Consider the following 23486-nt stretch of genomic DNA (forward strand, 5'->3'; position numbering starts at 1 on the left):
TTTTTAAGTGTTATTTCTGAATGAATAAAGATAATGCTAGGCTACAAAAGGGAAGATTTTACGTCTTCGACCAGCACTTTTTATATGTATATTTGTCATGATAAAAAACGGAGTGCCTATACTGTAATATCTACTGGTAGCATATGTTAAGTTATTAAATCAATGAAATCCACAGTAAAAGTCAACTATTCAATGTTATAGTAGGTATAGACATGTAATATACTTTTAAATAATAATTGTATTTCTGTCGCGGCGCGATTCGCGATCCTAGCAGGTCTCGTTGGAGACGAGATTTTTCTTTCTCGGGAGTGTGCCCTCTGACGTCAATAGCCACCTGAGGCATCCGTGTGTCCGCACCAATCCCGCTCGGCTATCTTTTCACGCGAGATATTCTCTAAATAAGACCGCTCTCGTGGTACTTACCAAAACCTGGGTCTCCCATAAATCCCTTAATAAATCCAAATAGTGGTGGCCGTGTCCCTTCCGCCTACTTCCATGGTGCCGCGTCCCGGCTCCACGAGGACGTCGTTAGAACACTCGAGGTTTGACACACTCGGCCACGCACTGGCACTATTCTATAAAAAAAGAAAACCCGGGAGCCATGATTCTCTGCGAGAAATCCTGATAATCGCAATCCATGATTATCCGATAAATCAGCTATCGCCCGAGCACGAACGAAGAACTCGTTTTCAATCAATCAACGTTTCATTAACGATTCTATTATATTCCTTTGGCCAAATTACGTAAAAATTCTCTTTATCAGTACAAATATTATAAGGCTGCGATTTTATTTACAATTCCGTTAATTCAAAAAGTCTGCAAATTCTATGTTAATTGACCATTTGCAAAGTGAGATTTACTCAATACTATTTCATACAGCCACAACGATTCTCGATCGTAGATTAGCAGCATACCTACTACGATTTACATAATTTAAATTTGTTTATGTTGATACAAAGTATAGGTACGTCAGATTCCTTGGAGAATCCATAGCTATAACAAAAGCACTTTAAAAGAATTTTTCAGTAAAGAAGTCAAAGAACAATAAGAACATTTTTCAATTCTCTTTGTATTAGATCATCCAAAATATTTTCTGCTCCATTGATCTTAATATAATCTATCACCTTCAAGAAATATACATGTAAAGCACTGAAGAGCATTTCAGGCAATTTTCAAAATTAATATTCCCTTTGTCCAACGTCGAGATTTTTCTGTTACACTCACCCTTTGAGACTCTTCACGGATCTGTGGGGAAAAAAGTTCTCACCCTCGTTGCCTCCTTAATTATGCAGTCTTCCGATTCGCTGCTTCCTTAGATAGGCCTTGTCCGGATACGAGACTTGTTCGTATCCATGCACGTACAAGGATAAATGTATATATGGTAGAGCTCTCGTATGGGAAGCAAAGGGGCCGCACAATTTATAGTTTAAAACGTGTTTACATGGTAGTAGGCCACCTAGTGTTTCTGTGGTGGCAGTCAAGCCTCTATCTCGGAATTTACTGGCTGATAATCCAAGTGCGGTTTTTGCCTAAGAGATTAATTGCTGATCCTTCTCTACGCCACTCCTTCCTAAGAGTCTCGGATTTCCATTCAGATTTCGTTCCCGCGAAATCCGTGCCAAATGTCCCTGGCAAGCCACGACCCAAATCTATGGACCTAGCGTCTACGTCACTGTCCGCTATTGAATATGCCTATATCTATTACGCCCTATTTATCTTTCCCGTATCCTTTATGCCAGAAAGTTCCATTTTCGTGTTCTCGTTCAATTAGGACTTTTCTATCTGTACCCTTTGGATCTCAAAGATATATTGAGCGGAATCGTTTATTCTGTCAATCTGTCTGATTAGTCCAACTTACCTTCAGTATCTTTTTTAGTTAGTGAACTTCTTTCTTCGTTATATACCAATCCTCAAAAAAAAAGCTTTTATTTAGCTCACGATGAAAGTTTCTAAGCCAGTCCTGCAGTATACTCCTGCCAATTAGTAAGGTTTACCGTTTTCGTTTCTTTTCTTCTTAAGGGAATCTCAGAATAATTCTCACTCCAATGGTTTTTTCCTATTCGTATAAGACGGAGAAATTATAGGAAGATCCTAATCTTTATTGGTATTAATCTTATTCTTTGTTAACATTTTCACGGTCTATGCTTCTCAGTACTTTAGCTAACTTTTTATACCACATTATAGACTGATAACATGAGACTCTTGCCAACTTCGAAGCAATGCTTTCCACGCGTACCTACGAAATTATGTGAATGCATGGAGAAGGGATCTTACAGATTTATTGTACAAATTATCAGTATCTGTAGACTAAAGTTCATTGGGTTAAGTTTTGAGTACTATGTTTTTACAGAGTACTCATAGTTAAAATAAAATATTATTCTCACTATTTTATATCATATCTTCTTATACTTTTTTTTATGAAAGAAATGTTATAAATACCAATCACAGATCGCCATTTTATTTGTGCTTATTGACACTCACTTCGACGAGAACGAAAATAATGAAATGATGGAACGAATCGACGAAGTCTTTTATTTCGGTGGTGAACGAGTCTGCCGACAAATTCGCCAATGGAAACAAGTTAAAGGATCACCGCAAACCGATTAAAAGTTAAACGGATCAGTGGCAACGTTCGAGGCAAGATTGCTGAAAATTAATATTACTCACAGTGGACCTGCAATAAAAAACAAACAATGAAAATATAGAATCGATACAAAGAGAAGATTAGTGTGCTAATATTTCATAGGCGCTTGAGATTTATTATTAGGTTTGTGGATTTTTTTTGGCTAGATAAAGTATTGTATGAGGGCAGGGGGTGGCGAGCCTTAAGAATTTTTATATTTTTTTTATGAAAATTGATTACTTTTCCTTCACAATTGGAGCGCGTGACTTCACCCCAAGTCCCTCGCCTATTCTTCATCAGATCTTCACTCAAACTTTATGATTGATAACGGACGTTAGACAATCTTTGCAAGATAAATGTTCTGAGTTTAATGTTAGTTGCTTCTACAGGGCTGTATAATTTTTTTTCTGTCCCTGTTTTCGGTCGGGTTCTTTCTCCGCAATAGAATATATATATATATATATCTATATCTTGTGGCTCTCTCTGTGTAAATCTTTTTGCGTCAAGAGATGCCAACGACTTGGATGAATTCTGAAAAACCATTTTAATCGTTTTCTATAAAATTTACGAGTTTATTTGTCCAGACACCATAGTATTATGACTCCGATCATGGAGAAAGACTTTTGAAAAAATTTTCGAAACAGAAAATATGGCGAAAATTTACATATTTATATTTGTGTACGGTTGAAAACTTTTATTCTTTCCGAACTTATCTAGTATTGAATCATTTCTCTGAAGTTCTTCTATGCTGGCAATGACAGTTTTCTCAATTTTTTCCTGCAGACTAAGGAACGATACATCATATAGAAAATTCCATTCCTTTTCCTCGCGGTTTCTCGTGTTGAGTGTGGCACGCACCCTTTTTAGCAACACCCGTGGTACCCATTGGAATCCAGCCCTTGGCAACCTTGCGCCTCCCTTCGTAACCTTATAGCCCTAGAGAGGCAATATATTATCCACGAAAGTCCAACGTTTCTCTTACGAAATCCGACCATGGCAAATTCCAAATTTTATGAGGTCCATGAAAATTCAGAGAATATATCCCAGCTATCCACTCCAAGTCGATCCCACTACCAGAAATTTTTAAAACATAGACTTATCCCAAATAAAAAATATTATTTCCACGTCAAGCAACAATATATTTCCAATATATTGCATATTCTCAAAAGTTAACAAGGGGTGATTTGTCGAATGTCCCATTGAAACTGACCGGTGATTATGTAACCAGCATCGAAGGGTGGAAGTCGAAAATTAGTTTCCTTTGGGGTTGAAATACATATTGGACCAGGTCGATCGTTTGTGTGCTCTCGCGAAGTTCTCTACTTCCTGTATTTCTGTTATGGTTTCTGTAAGCGAAGGGTGGAGTGGGGTTGGAAAGAGGCACTGGCAGCAGAGAGTTAGGGGTGGGTGGTCAGAATGGGGAAGCATACTGAAAAGGGTAACCGAGTCGGTCCAGTATAGTTCAGCTCCTATTTATCCACCAAACCCCCTCAAAATTCTTACCACCCTTAACAACCTTTCTGTATCTCGCGGTCGCTACGTGTCCGCGTCCACTAATGTCTCGTTATTCCGGTAATTTAGAGGGCAAAGCGTTCTGACTCTAAATCGCCTCCTTTAAAGCCAATTCAGTGCTTATTTACGGCCGATCCCAGGATGGACGTCTGGCGCTTGGACAATTCTCTGCCACCCTCTGTGCTACTTGTACAGGGGTTGGCAGCTCTCTAACGAAAACATGAAATAATGCCCAGTCCTACGCGATTCATAGAACGAAGTAAACGTCCGCCTTTTGGAAATTTATCAATAATTTATGACTTTGGTTTCTATACGTAAAACTGGAAGATGTGTTTGATTTTGACAATACTCCTAGGCTGATAATACGGTCGGACATATCTTCTAAAATGTCAGCCTCGTAAAAGTATATTTTTAAGAGTTGAGGACTGATAAAGTATACATTTAAAAAAAATAGATTTCGAGATGTTTCTCAAAATCATTTAGTCTCTTGGAAAATTAAGTTTTATTTCTAAATTGCTACAATTTTTAATAACAGATGTGTTACATGCGTTACATAGCGTGTGTATATATATAACTGTTTCATGTAAACCCGCAAATAATATTATCGTTGATCTATGTGCTCGGGATCTATTAGAGGACGTGCAGTAGTTGTAAATGTATCGCTAATTATTACACGAATGCAGTAAACTTGATATACGCGATTGTGTTTCGATGGGAAACGTGCTCATTTCCGCTTTAGCTATCAAATGCATTACATATAATCGACAATGGCTATATACGTATCCATACAAATATACAAAATATCAGTAAATTCACCATTAATGTTCCACGAATATCCCATCTGCTGATATTTGCTACTCCGGTGATAATACAGATCCGATTAGAACTATATTTTTATATAGTTTCAAAGTCCATGTGTTTTGAACTCCGGTCCATTTCCATCGCTGCAAATCACAGTGTGTTATATCAACACATTTAGATGTGTTATTTTATTGCAGTCACTTTTTATTTATTTCCGGCAGTGTTATTTAATAACATAGTGTACGTGTTTTGTTTCAATTCGGTTCGACGCATTCGATTAATACATTTAAGTAGCCTTCAATATGTAAATAGATTGAATACCAAGGTCATTATTAAAAATTGTTTTATAGAACATTCTCGACGTTCGAGTGGTACATATTAAATTCTAGAAATATGAAATTTGCAAAATTAAATTTTTCACCTAAATGGTGACGATTTGATATTGATACCCTGATGTTTGTAGACTGTGACCATCTCTATTCGACTATTCAGAACTTAAGAGAATGCAAAAGGTTCTCATTTTTCATAAGGCATGGCTAGTATAAACCTAATCAAGCTCCTATTTGTGCAACATCAGAACTAATTTTTTAAAATCAAAATTTCAATAAATAATATGTACTGTCTATTTTCTTAAAATTATTAAAAGTAATCTTATATTGATATTATAAAAATATTTACACTCTCTTTACTATGATTCGATAATGCAATCTTATAACATATGTAATTATGGCAATATATTTATTAAATCGCGAAATATCTATTGAACCATGTAACAGGATCTTACGTGCATTGTTTCAAAGTACTTAAAATGCATTGATATTCCCAGTTGTAATATGCAGTGAGAGTGGATTTCAATTTTAATATGAGCGAAGTATTTTAAAAATAATTGCTTTTTATATTAAAACAACACACCACGCATTTAAAGTGTATTCATTTAGCACATTATTAATTACACGCCTATACTTAGATTTGCAGTATGTATGACAATATTGTTTTTCATTTACTATTTTTATTTTTGTGCAAATTTTTGTAAATTTTGTTTTGAATTTCTCTTCTAAAATATGTTATACGCAGACTAGTAAATGGACTGTTCGTATTTGTGTTGAACTGCAGGTCAAGTAAAAGCCCTAACTTTTATGTAGCGATGCGAATGAACTGCATATGAATGCCCGAGCCATAAGACACTCTTGGATTTTCTATGCGGTCGGGTCTAAAAATTGATACGAGTAGTACTGAGGTATTGAAGGCAGCCAACGTAAGCGGAGCCAAAGGAGAGAAATGGCTGCTATAGCCAGCCAGAATATGTAGAGAAAACCGAGCAGTAAGCTCACACGATTCATGTGTAGCAACATGGTCATTCAGCTTTAAGCGTTTATAACTGCAGGCCTTCCTTGTAAATGGAATGTTATGTCCCTGTGAGAGTAACAATTTTGTTGCACTGTCACAGACGTGTGACCTATACGTATTAATATATACAACCTCTACGGGTTAAAGGGGACTGTACCACATGACACGTGCAACTCCGAGGGATTTCGAGACACTTTAAAAGTAAAGCGAGATTTTCTATACCTTTTTGCGAACGTGAGGATAAGGTTGCCTTATCGGCAGCTTGATCGCTCTCCTTTTAAGGAGGTTGTAATGGTCGGTCAAACATAATAGTATAAAGGTTTAAAATTTTGTGAAATAAAACCTAATAAAATTAAAAAAGGGGGAAAAATGTCAAATGAATTTGCGGTATCCTTTTCAAAATAATTAACTCCGAAACTGCATGTTTTTGGGTAAAGTGCATCTTTAAATTTATATATGTTGTGACGTATTTTTCCGCGATCGACATCACCGGAAAATGCAAGATCGACCGGCGCACAACTTTACGCGATTCCTACGCATTCCAGGCAACCCAGGGGCTAACAAATTTTACTCTCGAAATACCTAAGGTATTGTTGGGCGCCAGGTTCCAAAGCGGGAACCACGTATCAGTGTCCACAGTTCGTCTTCGCGTGCCTACGTTGGCTAACTCAGCTATGCGGAGGCGGCGGGATTCGGAACAATAGGTCGGATGGGTCAGACGATCACGCGATAAACAAAATCATTCGGACACTTCGATCGACAATTAAATGGTTCGGTTTATAAGAGAAAATTGGCGGCGCGAAGCGCGGCGATTTGTACAGGACCGAAGTAATTATTTACAAAAGAAATAGTAATTAAGAGAGGTCGAAAAGACAAACTAAAGTGCCATCAAACGATAGTAACGGGTACTTCGCGTACCGTACGAATTCAAAACCACAATCGTAACATGGCTAATCCGCGTTGACCAACTTACGATAACCGACCGTCAAGGACCTGTACGCGTTCTACACGTGACAAAATAAAGAGGTATAAATGCCTGACGGGCGGACTACAAGATACACTTCGGAGAACGTACAAAATTCGAATTCAAAAATCGGATCAACCAAAAAATCTAGACAGTGAACCCTGCCGGTCGACGGACCTTCGTGCCTTGGTCTAATTCGGTGTGAGGGATCGTCCCTCCGCGTGTCCGTTACACGCGCGGTCAAAACTTACGAAAACAAACAAACTCCGATACCAAGATTCACACGAAGTTACGTCGCTCAGAAAAGTCAGGTATCCTCGCTTACCGCGTTGTTCCTCGGTCGCGTAATCCCAGAAAACCAGATCGACAGCCCAATGGCACTTTGTGCACTCGCGTACTCACAACTCAAAATCCAATGTCTAACGTTTTCGCGTGTCCAAGCAGGAATCTCTCGATCTTCACGCGCTTTGTCGTCGCGTGAAGGATAGCACCCCCTCCCTTTAGGCTAATGGGCGGCGATTCGCCCTGCGGACGAATCCTTCAACCCAAAGTCTTCGCCACGCGCCAGTTTCGAATATGTCATCGCGACAAATAATAATTTTCCTCATCTCTTGTGGACAATTTATACATCTCGGTCCTACGAAGAGTAACATTCGTTCTCGCGCGAGGGTGCACCAGGCGTCCCTGGATTCCCAACTCGCGGAAATATAATTATGCGCAACTGACGATGGGCGCTATGCCATAGGGGTCGGTAGTGGTGCTCAATCGGGTGGCGCTGTGTACGTCGCTTCCAGTCGTCGTGGTTCCTTCCTTCCTTTCCTTATGGCTGTATCCCCAATGGGGGACATGTGCCAGTAGCTGGTCCTAATAATCAAGGTTGGAAGTTCGACACTAGATGGCGATGTACCTTGCGAGACGGGCCTTATTCAACTCAGCGTGAAGGACCTACAAAGTTTATACACCGAATCCGAACAGTGTTGGGTGAAATCCGTATAAATACTCACTTAAGTCTTCATATGAAAACCCATTGGTGAATGCCGCTGGAAGCTGGGCGCGAACCTCCAACTTTTCGGTCGTGAAATCGCTACCTTATCCACTGGGCTACGGCCGCCCCCAAGATGTCTTGGTTGAGTACCAGCCGAGTAGCGCGCGTTGCTGCCGCGTGACGTCAAGCTGTCCCGCGTTGCGCGCGCCTCCTGGGCCAGTAGAGCTGCTGTCCGCAGATAGCGCGAGTGTCGACCCTCGCGTGTCGCAGCTCCCTTCCTCCAGGGACTCCAGCTGGCTCCCTCTCTCTCGTTCTCCGCGTCTTCACGGGCACGGCGAGCGAGCACCTATTCGAACTCCGGCAGCGATAGTGCGAGTGTCGACCCCGCGTGTCGCAGCTCCCTTCCTCCTGGGACTCCACCTGGCTCACCCTCTCTCTTTCTACGCGTCTTCACGGGCACGGCGAGCAAGGACCTATTCGAACTCCGGCAGAGTACACGCCAAACAAAAGAAAAATAATAAAATAATCTATCGAAATTTCAATTAGGCCCTTGCGGTCGGTGGATCCTGCCTGGACTTTGCAATGGCCTTTTAGGCCCGTATCGCGTTTCGGCGTGATTTTCCGCCGAGGACAAGACGGGTGAAATCCACCACGTCACAATGTATATATCAACACTTGATTAGAAAGTGTTACGAAAACCTCCAAGGTACAAATGTTGTAGTTTTTGGTTTAAGACTCGAAGATCTTCATTATCCGAGATTGTACCAGTGTTTTTATTAATGGCATTGGCGGTTCACGAAGAACCTTGATATTAATTTGACGCGAATTCACGGAACTCAAAATAATTTTTATGATTGTGTCTAATTTTTTTTTAAGTATGTTAGCATGGAACATGTAATTGTATCTTATTGAATCATCAATACAAAATGGACACGTGCGTATGCGTGCGTATGTGTATGCATATATGCACAGGTCCGAAAGTGAATTCGCTTACCGAAAATCCCAAATGAACTGCTGAATCGATCGTGTTGAAATTTGTGGAAAAAAAATAAAATTCCAGATTTATACGACATGATCATATTCGCAGATGTTGAATACTTTCGGGGTGAAGCTAGATATATTTTTTGATCTTATAGTATTTTCCTGCTCATAACCTATATTGACAGTATAAAATGAGTTCATGTATTTTTATATTTTTTAATTATTATTAATATTATCTATAAAGGGTAATATATTTTTAATGGTGTTTGTCGTGTTTTATTTTATTGAGATTTTCAATATTTGCGAATTCTGCATTGCGATTACTCTATTGTGTATCCTGCTTTTCATTAGTGCTGCGCAAACTTATCGTACGAGTCATGTTCGAATAGACTTGACGTTTGTATTTTTGTATGTAATCATAAATAAATATTTTGCTGAATTTCTCCAAACCATAACGACCGAGGTAACGTGCTGGTGATACTTTAAAGGTGAGCTGTCCTTCAAGAGCGATATTTCCTCCTAACAAACTTTTTAAAGAGGACCAGCTGCTTCGGAGAAAACTATCCAAATTTCATAAGGGTAATATTGATGAAAAAGCTCCCAAGCATTCGTCCCATAAAAATATACGAGAAAAGGAAATATATGTATATAATCCTAGCTCATTTATACTACCGGGAATAATGTAAAATGCAGACGCCCAATCCCAGGACTGTAAATTCCGTCAAAGTGACAAATCAGCTGTCTATTTCTGGAGCTTCTGCAATGCGTTCACCGCAAGAAACTTTACACTAGTACCGAGGAGCTTAGATTAGCCGAGGAGGAGATCGAATAGGATGAGAGAGTTTGCCAATCACGATAGTTGATTGGCCCCACAAGTGGTTGATTAGAAACCGATAAAGTGCAGTACTGTATTCCTGTTGACCTTAGCCGGTTGCAATGAGAATTTATAAGGGTACCAGCTATGGCTTAATCGTCTGAATTGATAGAGAGCTTGCGTGTGAACAGACCCTTAGGTACCCCAAAGATTATTTCTATATTAGGGGTTTTGAGGTCGAACGAGGACACATAGGGATATTCCAAAATTAAGGTATCCCAGTTGGTTCCTAAGAATTAAGCGATTCCACAATACACAAAGGATTTGCATAAGACAGAAGATCTGAAATACGAACCAATGAACCTCATCCTTCAATGAGAATCTTTAATGCTCTATTACATCACCTGTTGGGTTGCCATTACTTATGTATGAGGTTTCTATCAGTATTTTATATATCGGTATACAAGCTGTTCAATTGTAATTATAAGATATTTACTTAGTCAAAAAGAGCAAAATTTTATTTTTTATGTCAAATTCGCGATTATTGTTAATATTATAAATTATAATAAATATATGTACTAGCTTTGTATGCATAATTTAATCACTCTCGAATCGTACTGAAAATACTTCCAACCAAGCTTCACGTATCTACCAGTATGATTGGAAGTTTAAGTGATCCTCAATAATGACATGTTCTATATATTAAAATGTAATGTGACAGGGTGCGAGCACATCGAATGCGGGAAGCAATTTTATTTTCATGAAACCATATTAAAAGGAATATCCTTTGAATTGGTTTTAGTACTTTACTCGAAATTCATCTCTTTTTCTTTTATACTATCATTTTTGGAAACTCACGCATTTTCTGACCGAGCATATACCCGATAATTTAGTCCGAACGCGCCACGTGCGTATGGTTTTACCATAAAAACCAAACGGGTGCGCGATAACTTCAGCTGATACCTTTGTACTGAATAACCCGGTATGTATATATAGTTACTGGCTGGTCCAGCTGCAAGTAGCCATCGCAGGCAACACATTTGATTGGTGTGGTTACTTTTAGTTGAACCACTCAGTATGTGTACAGAATTATTCAGGAAGATTGCATCAGTCAAAGTTGGTTTTACCATAGGAATTAAATGGATGGACTAACTTTCGTTGTTGCAATACTCTTGAATAACCCCAAATGCAAAACTAGCTTCATGTGGTTTCTCGCAACGTTGGTCGCTGGGATTTTGCATGAATATTATTTTGTCACCATTCTGCCTTTCAAAATGTTAATTATTAATATGGGCATGGAAAGGGAATATGGTGAATATAAAATAATGATTAATGCCACGAAAGTTATGTTTCTTTCAAGAACTTGAGTAGTTTTTATGGAACCTATGTCATAATGTCATTTTCGAAAATATGCCTAAAGAAGAGATTGATGAAAGGATTTTGAAAATGGGTTTACCAATATTCCAGTTGTACACGTCCAAATGAACAAACGAACAAATGAAAATACTAAATACTGCGTACTTAGAAACTATACCGGGTGTTTCACCTAACTTGACCACCTTAAATATCTCGGTAATTATCGATGTCACAGAAAAATATTTCAGACAAAAGTTGTACGGCGCAAAGGGTGTCATCAAATGCGACTAATTTTTTTTATTTCGGTGGAGGCGCTGATGCACAGTGAAGGTCACCTCCATTTTTTTAAATGGTACAGTACATTTTTTTTCGACCATCTTGTAGAGCATCGCAAACTGCATAAAAAACATTTGGGGGTTAAAGTCGTTCAAGGTCATTTAAGGTCAGTATCGATGATACAAATCTAAATATCTCGGATCGGATTGGTATATTTGGTAGTCATCTTCAATGTCCCCCATAAAGAAAAATCGAGTGAATTTAAGTCCAGTGATCTAGCAGGCCAGCCTATTCGTGATCCTCGGCTAATCTGCTTTTTGCCAAATTTACGGTCGATAAGATTGCGAGCTATCCGTGCAAAATGAGCTGGACAACCATCATGTTGATACCAGAGGTTTTGCCGATCCCACAAGGTTAGATCTTCAAGCAGCACAGTTAATATTTCTTCCAGAAAAGCAGAAATAAAATATAAATCTTATCGACCGTAAATTTGGCAAAAAGCAGATTAGCCGAGGATCACGAATAGGCTGGCCTGCTAGATCACTGGACTTAAATTCACTCGATTTTTCTTTATGGGGGACATTGAAGATGACTACCAAATATTTGGTAGTGATCCGAGATATTTAGATTTGTATCATCGATACTGACCTTGAAAGACCTTGAACGACTTTGACCCCCTAATCTTTTTTATCCGTCTTGAGGTGCTCCACAAGATGGTTGAAAACAAAATGTACCATTCTATATAAAAAAGTGACAGTGACCTTCACTGTGCATCAATGCCTCCACCGAAATAAAAAAAATTGGTCGGATTTGAAGGCCCCCTCCACACCGTACAACTTTAGTCTGGAACATTTTTTTGTGACGTCGATAATTACCGAGATATTTAAGGTGGTCAAGTTAGGTGAAACACCCGGTATATAAGATGATAACATTTGTGGAAATGTGAACATTAAACGATATATAAAAATCATAGAATTTTATGTTATATGTATAGTTTATGTACGTAAATTTGAATGACAATTTAGACTTAACTTTAACCATTTTAACCAAAGTATATCAACGGGAAAAACATTCACTGACCAAAACAAAACTTTTGATAGTAAATCCTACCGTAGTTCGCATTCGCGCAGAGGTGCTTGTGTAACCTAGGAAACTGCGCGTTTCACCATCCCCACCACATAACTACTGTTCAGTAGTTTTGTTTCTACAGTTTCTCGACGTTCTTCGGGAACATGGCTGAAATTTGGGATACTACCATGACCTTGATGTTAATCCGACTCATTGTCTATCTACATACAAAATTTCAAGTCAACTACTGCTTGCGTGATTGAATAACAAACAAATAAACTCACAGACAACGTTTCACTTTTATATTCCAAGTAGCGATAGTAGGAAATGTAGTGAAGTAAGGATAGGGATTGGATTGAATGTCGATATCTACGTACAAGCAAACATACGTTTAGTGAATATTTCAAGGCTGGGCAATTCATGAAATTTTTCATAGGCTGACATGTCTAAATTACTTGACCAAAAATTGATAAGGGGGCAAACGAGCAAACATGACAATGAAAAAGGTGATTGGTCAAATATCCACAGGTTGTCGATTTTGTTCGGAACGTTTTCTGGTCTTTTCGCAACGATCCGGCTATCTTTGACGAGATGGCCAGAAACAGAGACTCTTATGCCCCCAGGATTACGTAACGTACATCTGCCAGTACCAACTTATACGGTAAGACAAATATAACGAGTGCGGTAAAAGAGAATATAGTATATAGAATATAGAATGACATCACTTATCAGCCATTCACATGGAAATGGATACACTCGATAAAACACGAACCCTAATTCTTTCACGAAGTTTTTTTCAGCATAGTACTCTGAATTCTAACTTGTTCGATCGATGCCATTATCTGTTTGAAACAGTTAGCAGAGAAACTAAGGTACAGTTTTTCTGAAGTATTTTATGGTTTCCAATCCGTTTGTCAATTTCATTTTAAACCTTCGACATCCTTCTTATTTCTATAAAACTTTGTCGTACCGCTACCCCTTACTTTTACACCCCTTTTTCGTTTTTTCATCCTACCAATATCTTTATACTTTTACGATGCGCAGGTATGGCGTATTTCCTTATGCTGCTGAAAAGATGCCAAATAGGTGTCACAGAGCTTATGCAGGAGCCAGTTTCAAAGGGAGGATTTTATATATAATTTCTACTTTCTTATATAATAAGAAGTAACTAGATCTTATTTCATGTACACTTATTAAAACAATTCTTACATAGATATAATAAATAACAAATTGGCAAGTTCTGCAGTGAGACATAAATGTTGACTTACAAAATGACGTCCGCAGCGTCATAACTTTTCACACGTGCATAAATCATAGTACTTGACAGCATTATACCCTTACGCATTTGGGAGGGGATGGCAAAGCTTGGATGTGATATTCGTAACACACAATGCTAAGAGCATTACTTGGCACTAGCAGCCATTGGGTTAATGCTAGTTACAAGCACTATCATATTCTCAAGTGTATTTTGTATTCTACCAATAAAATTTTATTTACGGTATGAATTTCGTTTTAGTAAGTACGAGGAAACAAAGGGAAAATGTTCGAGAGCAAGAAATATGGAGAGAAAGGACAAACATATGTATCTACATGTACATACATATGTGTATAGTTCCAAGAGCCGGTATACGTGCCCTAGCGTAAAATATTTCCCTTACTCCATGAAGTACGAAGCCCGGTTTCTACCTATGTAGATATCGAGTTACCCCCATAGCTACCAACCCCTTTAGTTACGTTGTATAGAGCCAGCACCTAGGAAATGGTAGATGCATGAATACCTTCGGCTATAACGTATATTCAACTGTAAGTTATGGTCTTATGACGTATCGTGTAAGTGTTCTCAAAAACAAAACTGTAAGAATGCATCACGCCGTTTATCAGTGTAAGTCGTGCTTAACCTTCACGAGTGAAATAACTTAAATATTCTTAACAATTAAAACGTATGGAATTTAGATTTAAGATTGTCCGCCGCTTAGCAACACCTTACAAAGCGAATAATAAGAGTGTTTTAGAACTTTTTTTGAATGCTTTTATTTGAAAAAAGAGGAAAAAAAGGGAAAAAAGTGATAGAGAACAGCGAGATATAATATAACAATAATTTATACGAATCGCGCGATTACTCCAAGCTTTCTTCTTTATATTTTTCTGTCAAAAAATTCACCTTCTCACAATTTCACACTCAGTCATTCACCCACTTATCCTCACTCTATCCAATTTCTGGCAGCGTCCTATCAACCCTTGCATGCCAGCAACTTGAAAAATATTACTCTCAAGTGCCTCTGGCTCCGAAAGCATTCGGCGTTCCAGCGACGAATCAACTGCACTTGAAGTGCATTTAAGCACTTCAATACCAATGCAGATGGAACATGGTGCAACGGCACGAGATGCTTTATTGATTTTCCATAAGAGCAGTCGAGCTTCAAGATTTAAGGTAAAAATGAAATAATACCAAAAAAAAGTCTGCATAAAATTTCGAATACTCAGGGACGAATGTATATATTCAGATAAGCTACTTTTAATAATGTACCCATTTCCATGTAGAAAAAAAAATAATTTAAAAACTGTGCTATTTTCGAAAATATGACTAAGAATTAAATACCGTATTCTCAGACGTTATAAAACATTCGTTGTTTTTTCGAAACTATCAGATTTAATCTTTAGTCACACTTTCCATTATTTTTTCTCACGCGAGTTATGACATTGAAATTACTCTATATCTCTATAAATCTCTATAAATAAAAAGCATTTCGTAGAATAAGGAAATAAGGAACTAATTGTACAACTTCAAAGTTTGAAGTAGAAGACTGCAAAAGTCAAGAAGCGAAACTGGTGAGTGGAAATATTCCAGAAACGCTAGAACTAATCCAACGTCGAATTCTATCCGAAATGAAACCGTGTTATGGGTCTAGTAGGTCAGAGTTGAAAAAGGATTCGACTCCTAGAGGGCTACCCTCGAGGTACCCAGGGATAAGTCTATTATATTGAATGGGATGATAGAGAATACAGACGGTGGATGGAAGGAACATGGCAATGGTGGAAAGAGGGTCTGGCAGACGCGTATTAAGTGTAGCAATTATTCCAAGTAGAAATCCCACGTCAATTATTTACTAGAGACTATTTGCGAAGGAGTGGCTTTAAGGTTCGCTGTACTTGTTCTATTTATTTCACTCCTTAACATCTCACCTAGTCGCCTTCATGCTTTCTCACAACGTCCCCATTAATTGCGAAATTTCATACGAGTCAGGATAATAGAGATTGATTTATAGAATCACTTTACAGTATTTAATAAAGGGGTAGCTTATGCAGTTTTCGTCACAAGAATAGATTATAACAGAGAGCTGTTGCAATCGCACTTGCCATACTGGCAAACATTTGCCATACTATGAGATATTAAAAATTGTTGTTTTATGCATGTACACAGAATAAATCACGTTATTGAAGATCTTGAATCTAATTGAGATTAGTTGCGTCGTTTAATGATATTAAGTTATCAACAAAGAACAATTTGACGTTATATTAGTTTTTGTTATTTTCTTACTTTTTCCAATCAATTTTGAACAAGTACATCGCTCACGTCTTGTCTCCAAATAAACTTAATTAATAGTTTCCCAATATATAGAATCTTTTCGTTTACAAACTAAGTACTATAAAAATTCTCCAACTTAGCACTCGTTATCTACTTACGCTCGACTGCAGATTTTAAAATCAGCGTAGGAAACAATGAAGGGTAATTTTAAATGTTTAAACTAGCTGAACGTTGTGATCGTCAAAGAGATTCAAAAAGCAAGGTTTATGGGGTCGGGGCAGTTACAGAGTCATAAGTCATAAGAATACACGTGATCAATGTCGTCAAAGACGACGGTAGAATCCTAGTACGATTTAGGGCTAATCGTGGTAATAAGAAGAATGAGGGATTGACATGGAATCTCAATGGAATTTAATTATGGAATCTCTGGACCACATCTATACGCTATCAAAGAAATTGGCTAATTAAGGAAAAACATCATATCTAAACTTTTTTCATTAACTAATATTCCTTTCACAGCTTCTACAAACAACTTACACGTATACAAAAAGCTATTAAAGTATAATATAAAGAAAATACGGATTGTGTATTAAGTTTGTATTTATTGTGATTTCCGCCCTCAAATGGTAACACGTTAGGGAAAATGTTGATACTTCATTTATGGTTGACCGTTTCCATTTTAGCTATTTTGGTGTAGATTACTAAAACTATACGTCAGTCTCTGTTGGAAAGACTCACAATCGGTAAAGCCAGAAAGGCAAAGAAAGGGTAGTATCTCATGAGGGCTGCTACAAATGCCGGAGGCACCACGATGACTAAGGGTGTGTCTGTGCGAGGGGTTACTGCTAACTCATTGCAACGAAGTAATTCCTCATGGGGACATTGCGTAGGGCTATCAACTATATTATCATTGGAATAGGAAAAACCACGACATGAATACGAATGACACTGGAAACGTCCGTGAGGGAGTCGTTAAGCTAAGAAATCTGGCCCTATAATCCATTCGCCAGCCATTCTGAAAAACCGGCCTCTGCTATTCCCAACCATCTCATGCAAGCTGAACGGAACCAAGAGGGACGGCGCAATTATTCCAGAAGTACCAGCCTCTCTTAGAATCTTCAAACCCTCCGCGTGTAATCTCCTGGTTACTTTTTACTAACCTAAAATGATATTCATATTTTTGTATGGTGTAATGAAACTTTTCTTTAGACGGTGGCAGGTTATTGGTGATTTTTTTTAATGGAAGGAAGCGATTCGGTTTCCATGAGTTACAGCTAATTGGATTGAAAAGTAAATATTAATTTTAAGCAACAAAGTGAATAGAGGGTGCATAATTAAGAAAGAAGTTTTCAGCCTTTCTTTGATACTTTCTTTCCTTGTGATTTTCTTTTCCTTTCTGTTATTACAATCCGCAAAGTTTTCATGGAAATAATGTGGAACGTGACATTTGATTGTCGTGATTAATGAAATAATGAGATTGACCTTAAAGTTTTAATGCGGGGTACGTTGATACCACAGTGTCCTTTCAAAAATCTTCGATTTTTATGATTTTTTGCCGTCTTTCATGACTATCTATACATTTTTCACTAAATTAATTTCATTAAACTTAATAGAATACATGTTAATCATCTTGTTATTATCAAAGGGACAAATTATTGGGCTTTGAAATCTTCTCACTGCTATGAGAAGGGAAAGGGTACATTGAAAAGCTCGGAGGTATCTCGGTACTCCAATGTACAGCTAATGGGTACGCCTACGATGAGTGGAGTTCTAGGATTAATAAGTAAACTCACCCTTAGAAAATATCCACCCTACCCGAGATACTGTAAGGAAGAATTATTCTAACTTAGACTTTTCTTTCTTTTTTCCAATATGATTCTAATTTCCTCGGCCATTCGCGAGGTTTGGATTCCGCTGTCAAATCTAACTGGTGATCAGCATTTCATTCCTCATCATCACTCGTCTCTGTAAATAATAAAATGTATTGTTAATAATTCACGTAGCTAGTGTATGTACACATGTTTCACTTTGTCCAAACGAATAGGAAGCCATCACTGGATATAAATATTTATACGGTCTATGTAATGAGCTAGTCCAATTAGTAAATTTCGAATTAACCGAAACAGTAATCAAGCGAATAAATAGATATAGACCGGGCTCCTATTCTGAATCTATCAAATTTACTTACCATTTGGAAGTTTATAATTATATGAAGATCTCATGGGGTGTATACAATTGTTTCTACGAATGTATAAGAGTATGCTTACATTACTCTAGATTTTCAGCAGGTTTCTAATTAAAATAATCTCGCATCTACTAAGCTCCTCTATTCGATAATGAATTGCACTACTTGTCACAGAATAAAATACCTATTATTTTTCCGATGTACTTGGATAGCGTGAACGCACCTTTATTATAACTTTTTTTTTTATAAATGATGACTTGCAATAACTTTAAATATTGTTTAGGGTAAGCATCGTTAAGTGAGGATCAACTACAGAATATAGTTGTTAGTAGTGGAACAGCTCATCCAAAATAAGGAAACTGAATGACATGTATTGGCGCTTCATAATAAAACATTATCATATGATATTATATATGATATCATGTAATTGTTGATGTTATATAACGAATTTTTTATCAATAATTTTCATAATTGACAAGAGACTTAGCTGAATTATGTGATGAGTATCGACTTTCGTCACACTCGTTTCTTCACGGATTTCAACTTGTATATGAAAGAGTTATCCCATTTGAGAAATAAAGTAGCTGGTCAAAGTTGCTACTGCTAAAGCTGCGTTATTTAAAAAAAATCGGTCACAAATTTCAAAAAGGTATTAGGTAATGTTTCTTTAATATACAATTTGTATACCAAAGAGACGTGGCAAAGGGAAAAATTTAAATTATGAAAGAATATCGCCACTCTCAATTTCATTATTATGATAATCAATTTTCTGTACTCCCTATATATATTTTAGAAAACTCGACACATGTCCTTTTTTAAATCAATTGTTTTTGATCATATCCAAACTTTGGCAACAGGTCTTAGATACTCATGGAGATTACATCATTGACTGAGCTTCTTGTATGATACTTTTCCTTTCTGTCCGAAAATTTCGCTCCAATGCTCAAGTGGAAGAATGAGTACAGTAGGGAGAGACTATCGGTCTCTGTCTCGCACCAAAATTGCCGCCGCGTTACCTATCTGTCACTCTCGAAGCCATAAGGGTTTCGACAGATTTCAATGCACGAAGTTTCAGGCACTGACCGTTTTACCTAACCTTTCTGTCATCCAATCGCGTTTGAGCACTAGGGACGCAGTTAGAGAGATAATATATATATATAATGGAATAATAAAATGGATGGAGTATCTCGTATCCCTACCGAGCAAGTAGAAAGGTCTCAAGAATGGGCCGATCTTAAGTTATCGGAGGTTCGTTTCTTAACTTACTGGAAGACTTTAACTTATTGAGGGTCAACTTACTGGAGGCATTACTGTATACTTAAGCTCATGCTTCAATGTCTAAAAAATTGAATGACGTCTTTAAAAAGTGCAGTTCAATGATTATTAGCAATTGCTATATTGGTTTGAGTAAATCCAAGTGAAAGTCGATGGCGACGCGTAAGGTTGTCTGTAGAAAATTCAACAAGCCACTTGAGTTTTCTTTTCTGATTTTCTTTCACTTTTTCTATAGCACTCAATCGTACTCTCTTTTTATCATTTTTTCCGTTCCTCACAAGGTAAAAATAAACGAGCGTTATTTTTAGTATAAATGTCAGAGAAGAAAGTGGAGCTCCCATTTATTTCCCATTGGATCCTCCATTGGGGAAACCTTTCTGCTTTCATAACGAGCCACTCAGGAAGTGCTCCTTTCCGAACAATTACAATAGATGAATCTACAGAATCTGTAAAAGGGATGAATGGCCAAGGCTATATCTATGGGATGTAATTAAGTGAAGTGAAGGTATATTTTCAAAAAATCACGTTATGGAATTAATTATCCCTAAATAATTATTTTATGTCCATGCGAAACAGTGATTTGAAAATTAGTTCTTCTCAATTAGCCGCGCATTATCTAATCTCGAATTTATTTTTCTCTGTTTCAGCCGAGACCTTTGGCCACGGGAACGCCTCGAACTCAGCTGCGATTATCACACAATATACCAGGACATCTTGCCGAGCGTCTCGTCAGATGGGTGTTGTGATTACGAGAAGAACAAGGCGAACAGAAAATTTTGCGAAAGCGGACACTGAAGAAGTTGGATGTCCGGTTTGAATTATACGATAGCAAGTGATTAAATGTTTTTTCTTCGTAGGAGGAAGTATCGGCAAGCAATCGTGCTTGTTGCTGTATAAATGTATAAATTATACTCACCAGATATAAAGAACTATATTATATATTTGAAGATTTTGATGAAAAATATGTGTAGGGCACTTCATTTGTAAATAGCATTTACTAGATTAATGCAGCACGACATACTGGAAAAAAGGGGTGTTTTTAAAAAGACAGTTCGAAAGTCACGTGGACTTTTTTGTGATAACGGACAAATAATCAACGTTATTAAAAAGCCTGGTCCTGCTTGGAAAAAAAACCGATAAGACTTTCGCGAAAGCAGCTTTAACTTTTATTCGCGATCGATCTTGGAAACCAATCCCAATTGCTTTGCATAAAACGGAAACGTTAGAATTTCCATTTTGATTGGAATCGTGAATCTGGCACGCGGAATTACGGGGGACCTTGATTGACGGCGAATTTTCTCACACATCCTATGCGTCATACTAAAAATTCAGACCACAGATCTAAAAGCTTTGCGAATCTGATAAGAATATTTTTTGCCATCATTTTTTTTATACTTCCATCCTATTCTTTTTTCTTTCTCTTTTCTTCTTTGACATAATCGCACTGTACCACTCTAATTAACAAGTTCTATAATGCCGTGAATTGTATGTCGCAGATTTTATGTGACGTTCGGAGGAGTTAATCCTAAGGGAATAAAATTATTCTACGAGGAAACAAATGCACCCATCGAGTGAACAATTTTTTTTTTATAATAATGAAAATACAAAATATACGTTAAAGATATACACGGTACACGACATAGTACTAGGACTTCGAATTCTAATGCGGAAATGTCCGTTTAATCTGTAAATATTGATATATGAATTAGCTTGCTATATTTGGTAATAGTCACGAATTTTGTAGATTGTTTCTACTGCGTCGTATGTGTTGTTTATTAGAAAGAAGATGGAAAAAATGTCAAGATAAATTAGAAATGTATGTGGATCACAACCTCTTCTTGTATTTATATTTGATTAATAAAATATCTTTTCCACTAATATGACTGACATGTAAAAGACAAAATGTTGATGAATATTTCCGTACTGTTAATAACCCCTATTAAAGAAGAGGAAAATAATTATAATTTATTAAGGATAATACTACTAATCGATTTATGCAATAATTTTCAGTACACATGTATAAAGCAGTCATAGAATGAGTCAATGCAAAAGATTCTTGTTTATTATACATATACGAAACTTAAAAAAATAAAAAATAGTCAAATTTCTGGGTAAAACAGAACGATACTGAATTTAATGTTTTCCTAAGTTATTAATGCTAGGAGAGGTTTATTTCCGGAAATCGAGCGCCTGACCAGAACCTAGTTGGGCCTGTAGGGTCTATAGCGAGGCCCGAAGAGAAATTTCCACTAGAGAAATTCGCAAATTCAGATGAATTTTAAAGTAAATAACGACACTGTGTTATATTTGCCTCGAAATGAAGTTGTGCATATTGCATAGGTGCATACTTCTATGTTATTGCATAATATTATATATATACATATAAAGCGTACTACAGTGTGTATTGGTAAATACGCGACGAACGCTCGCTTAGATTACAAAAATGTGGCAAATTCATTTTTTCAAAATTGATTTCTCGCAGTCAGATCGCCACGACTGGACCAGTGACACCGAAAATAAAAAAGAATTCTCTCAAAATAATGATTTTGTAGAAAATGGAGGTTTCAAATCACCAGCCAAGTCTTAGAAATAATATTGTCAAACGTTTCGTAATAATGTTACGGAAGAAACCTCGAATTCTGAAAAGCTACCGGAAATTTGAAAATTTTTTTAACTAATGTAAGCCGGCTAACAGAAGTAGATGTGGCAATGCCAAAATTGTATGTGAAACGAAAAATGGAGAATGAACGGGACTGACTGAATGGTCACATAGACACGTATGTGTAAGTATCTGTGTGAGAATGAGCAAAAGCAGAAAGGACGAGCTTTTATATTTTTAGCGCAAATCGACTAGAAAGTGTTGGATAGTATGGTAAAAAAAGAGTTACGCTACTGTAAATATTTAGGATTGCTCCCGAATTACACACATAATTAATGAAAAAGTCCCAGTCTATCTTTTTGGCACACGGGGACTCTTTGCAAGGCTGCAATTTCACGAAGATTTCAAAGTCAAATTTCTCATTTAACATTTTCTTGGGGTCTGGCAGCTGCGAGTCACTTAAACAAAAATACTAAGAAACAATTCTTCGTTTTAACAATAGTCTGATATAAGAACCACACACACACATGATATCCAAAAAAAAGCATTGCATTTACTCTTCATTCTTGTCAATTATTACAATTATAAAAATCCGAAAATTCACTTGCACTATTTCGTACATTCATCTAACTCGATGACAGCATCAATTGACATTTTTGAAAATATTGGGTAGGTATATCGAAAATTTTATTTTCAGGCACGAGTACCAAATATACGTACTATATTTTGAATGAAATCCAAATAGGAAAAGTCTATACCAGATTTGCTAAAGTGGCGCGAGTTTCCGGTTGCCTGTAAACGACGGGAGCTCAGGTGAATAATAGTTGTTAATGTTGCTGGTAATTGGCACGTCACCATTACTGTAACACAATGTATTTCATTTATAACAAGATAATAAAGAATTTCTAGTTACTTCATCATGACACTGAATAAAGTATACTAAATTTCCTAAACCTAAAAGACATTTCCAAATAACAGTTCCATTCACAAAAATATGTATTTATCACGTCGTACGAAAATCGTATAGAACAATTTATTAAATTGTTCATATACATATATTTTTAATGCATCAGAACAGCAATGGAGGTAAAAAATAATTCTGTACAACAGTAGCAGATGCAGTAGCACTAATGGTACGTAATGAGCAATTATCATTAGCAAAATGGAGTTGATT

General features: G+C 37.1%; 1 protein-coding gene across 2 annotated transcripts in view; it reads left to right on the plus strand.

Moving 5' to 3' along the window:
* The window catches only part of LOC107267652 (toll-like receptor 6), a 119151-nt gene extending 95924 nt beyond the window's left edge, over nucleotides 1-23227 (plus strand). For both annotated transcript variants that reach the window (XR_003059631.1, XM_015739624.2), the window contains one exon: nucleotides 20361-23227. The gene's annotated coding sequence lies outside the window, so the exon portion shown is untranslated. The remainder of the gene's footprint in view (nucleotides 1-20360) is intronic.
* Nucleotides 23228-23486: the final 259 nt, after the last annotated feature.

Source organism: Cephus cinctus, unplaced genomic scaffold, assembly GCF_000341935.2.
Source record: "Cephus cinctus unplaced genomic scaffold, Ccin1 Ccin1_scaffold0429, whole genome shotgun sequence".
NCBI lineage: Eukaryota > Metazoa > Arthropoda > Insecta > Hymenoptera > Cephidae > Cephus > Cephus cinctus.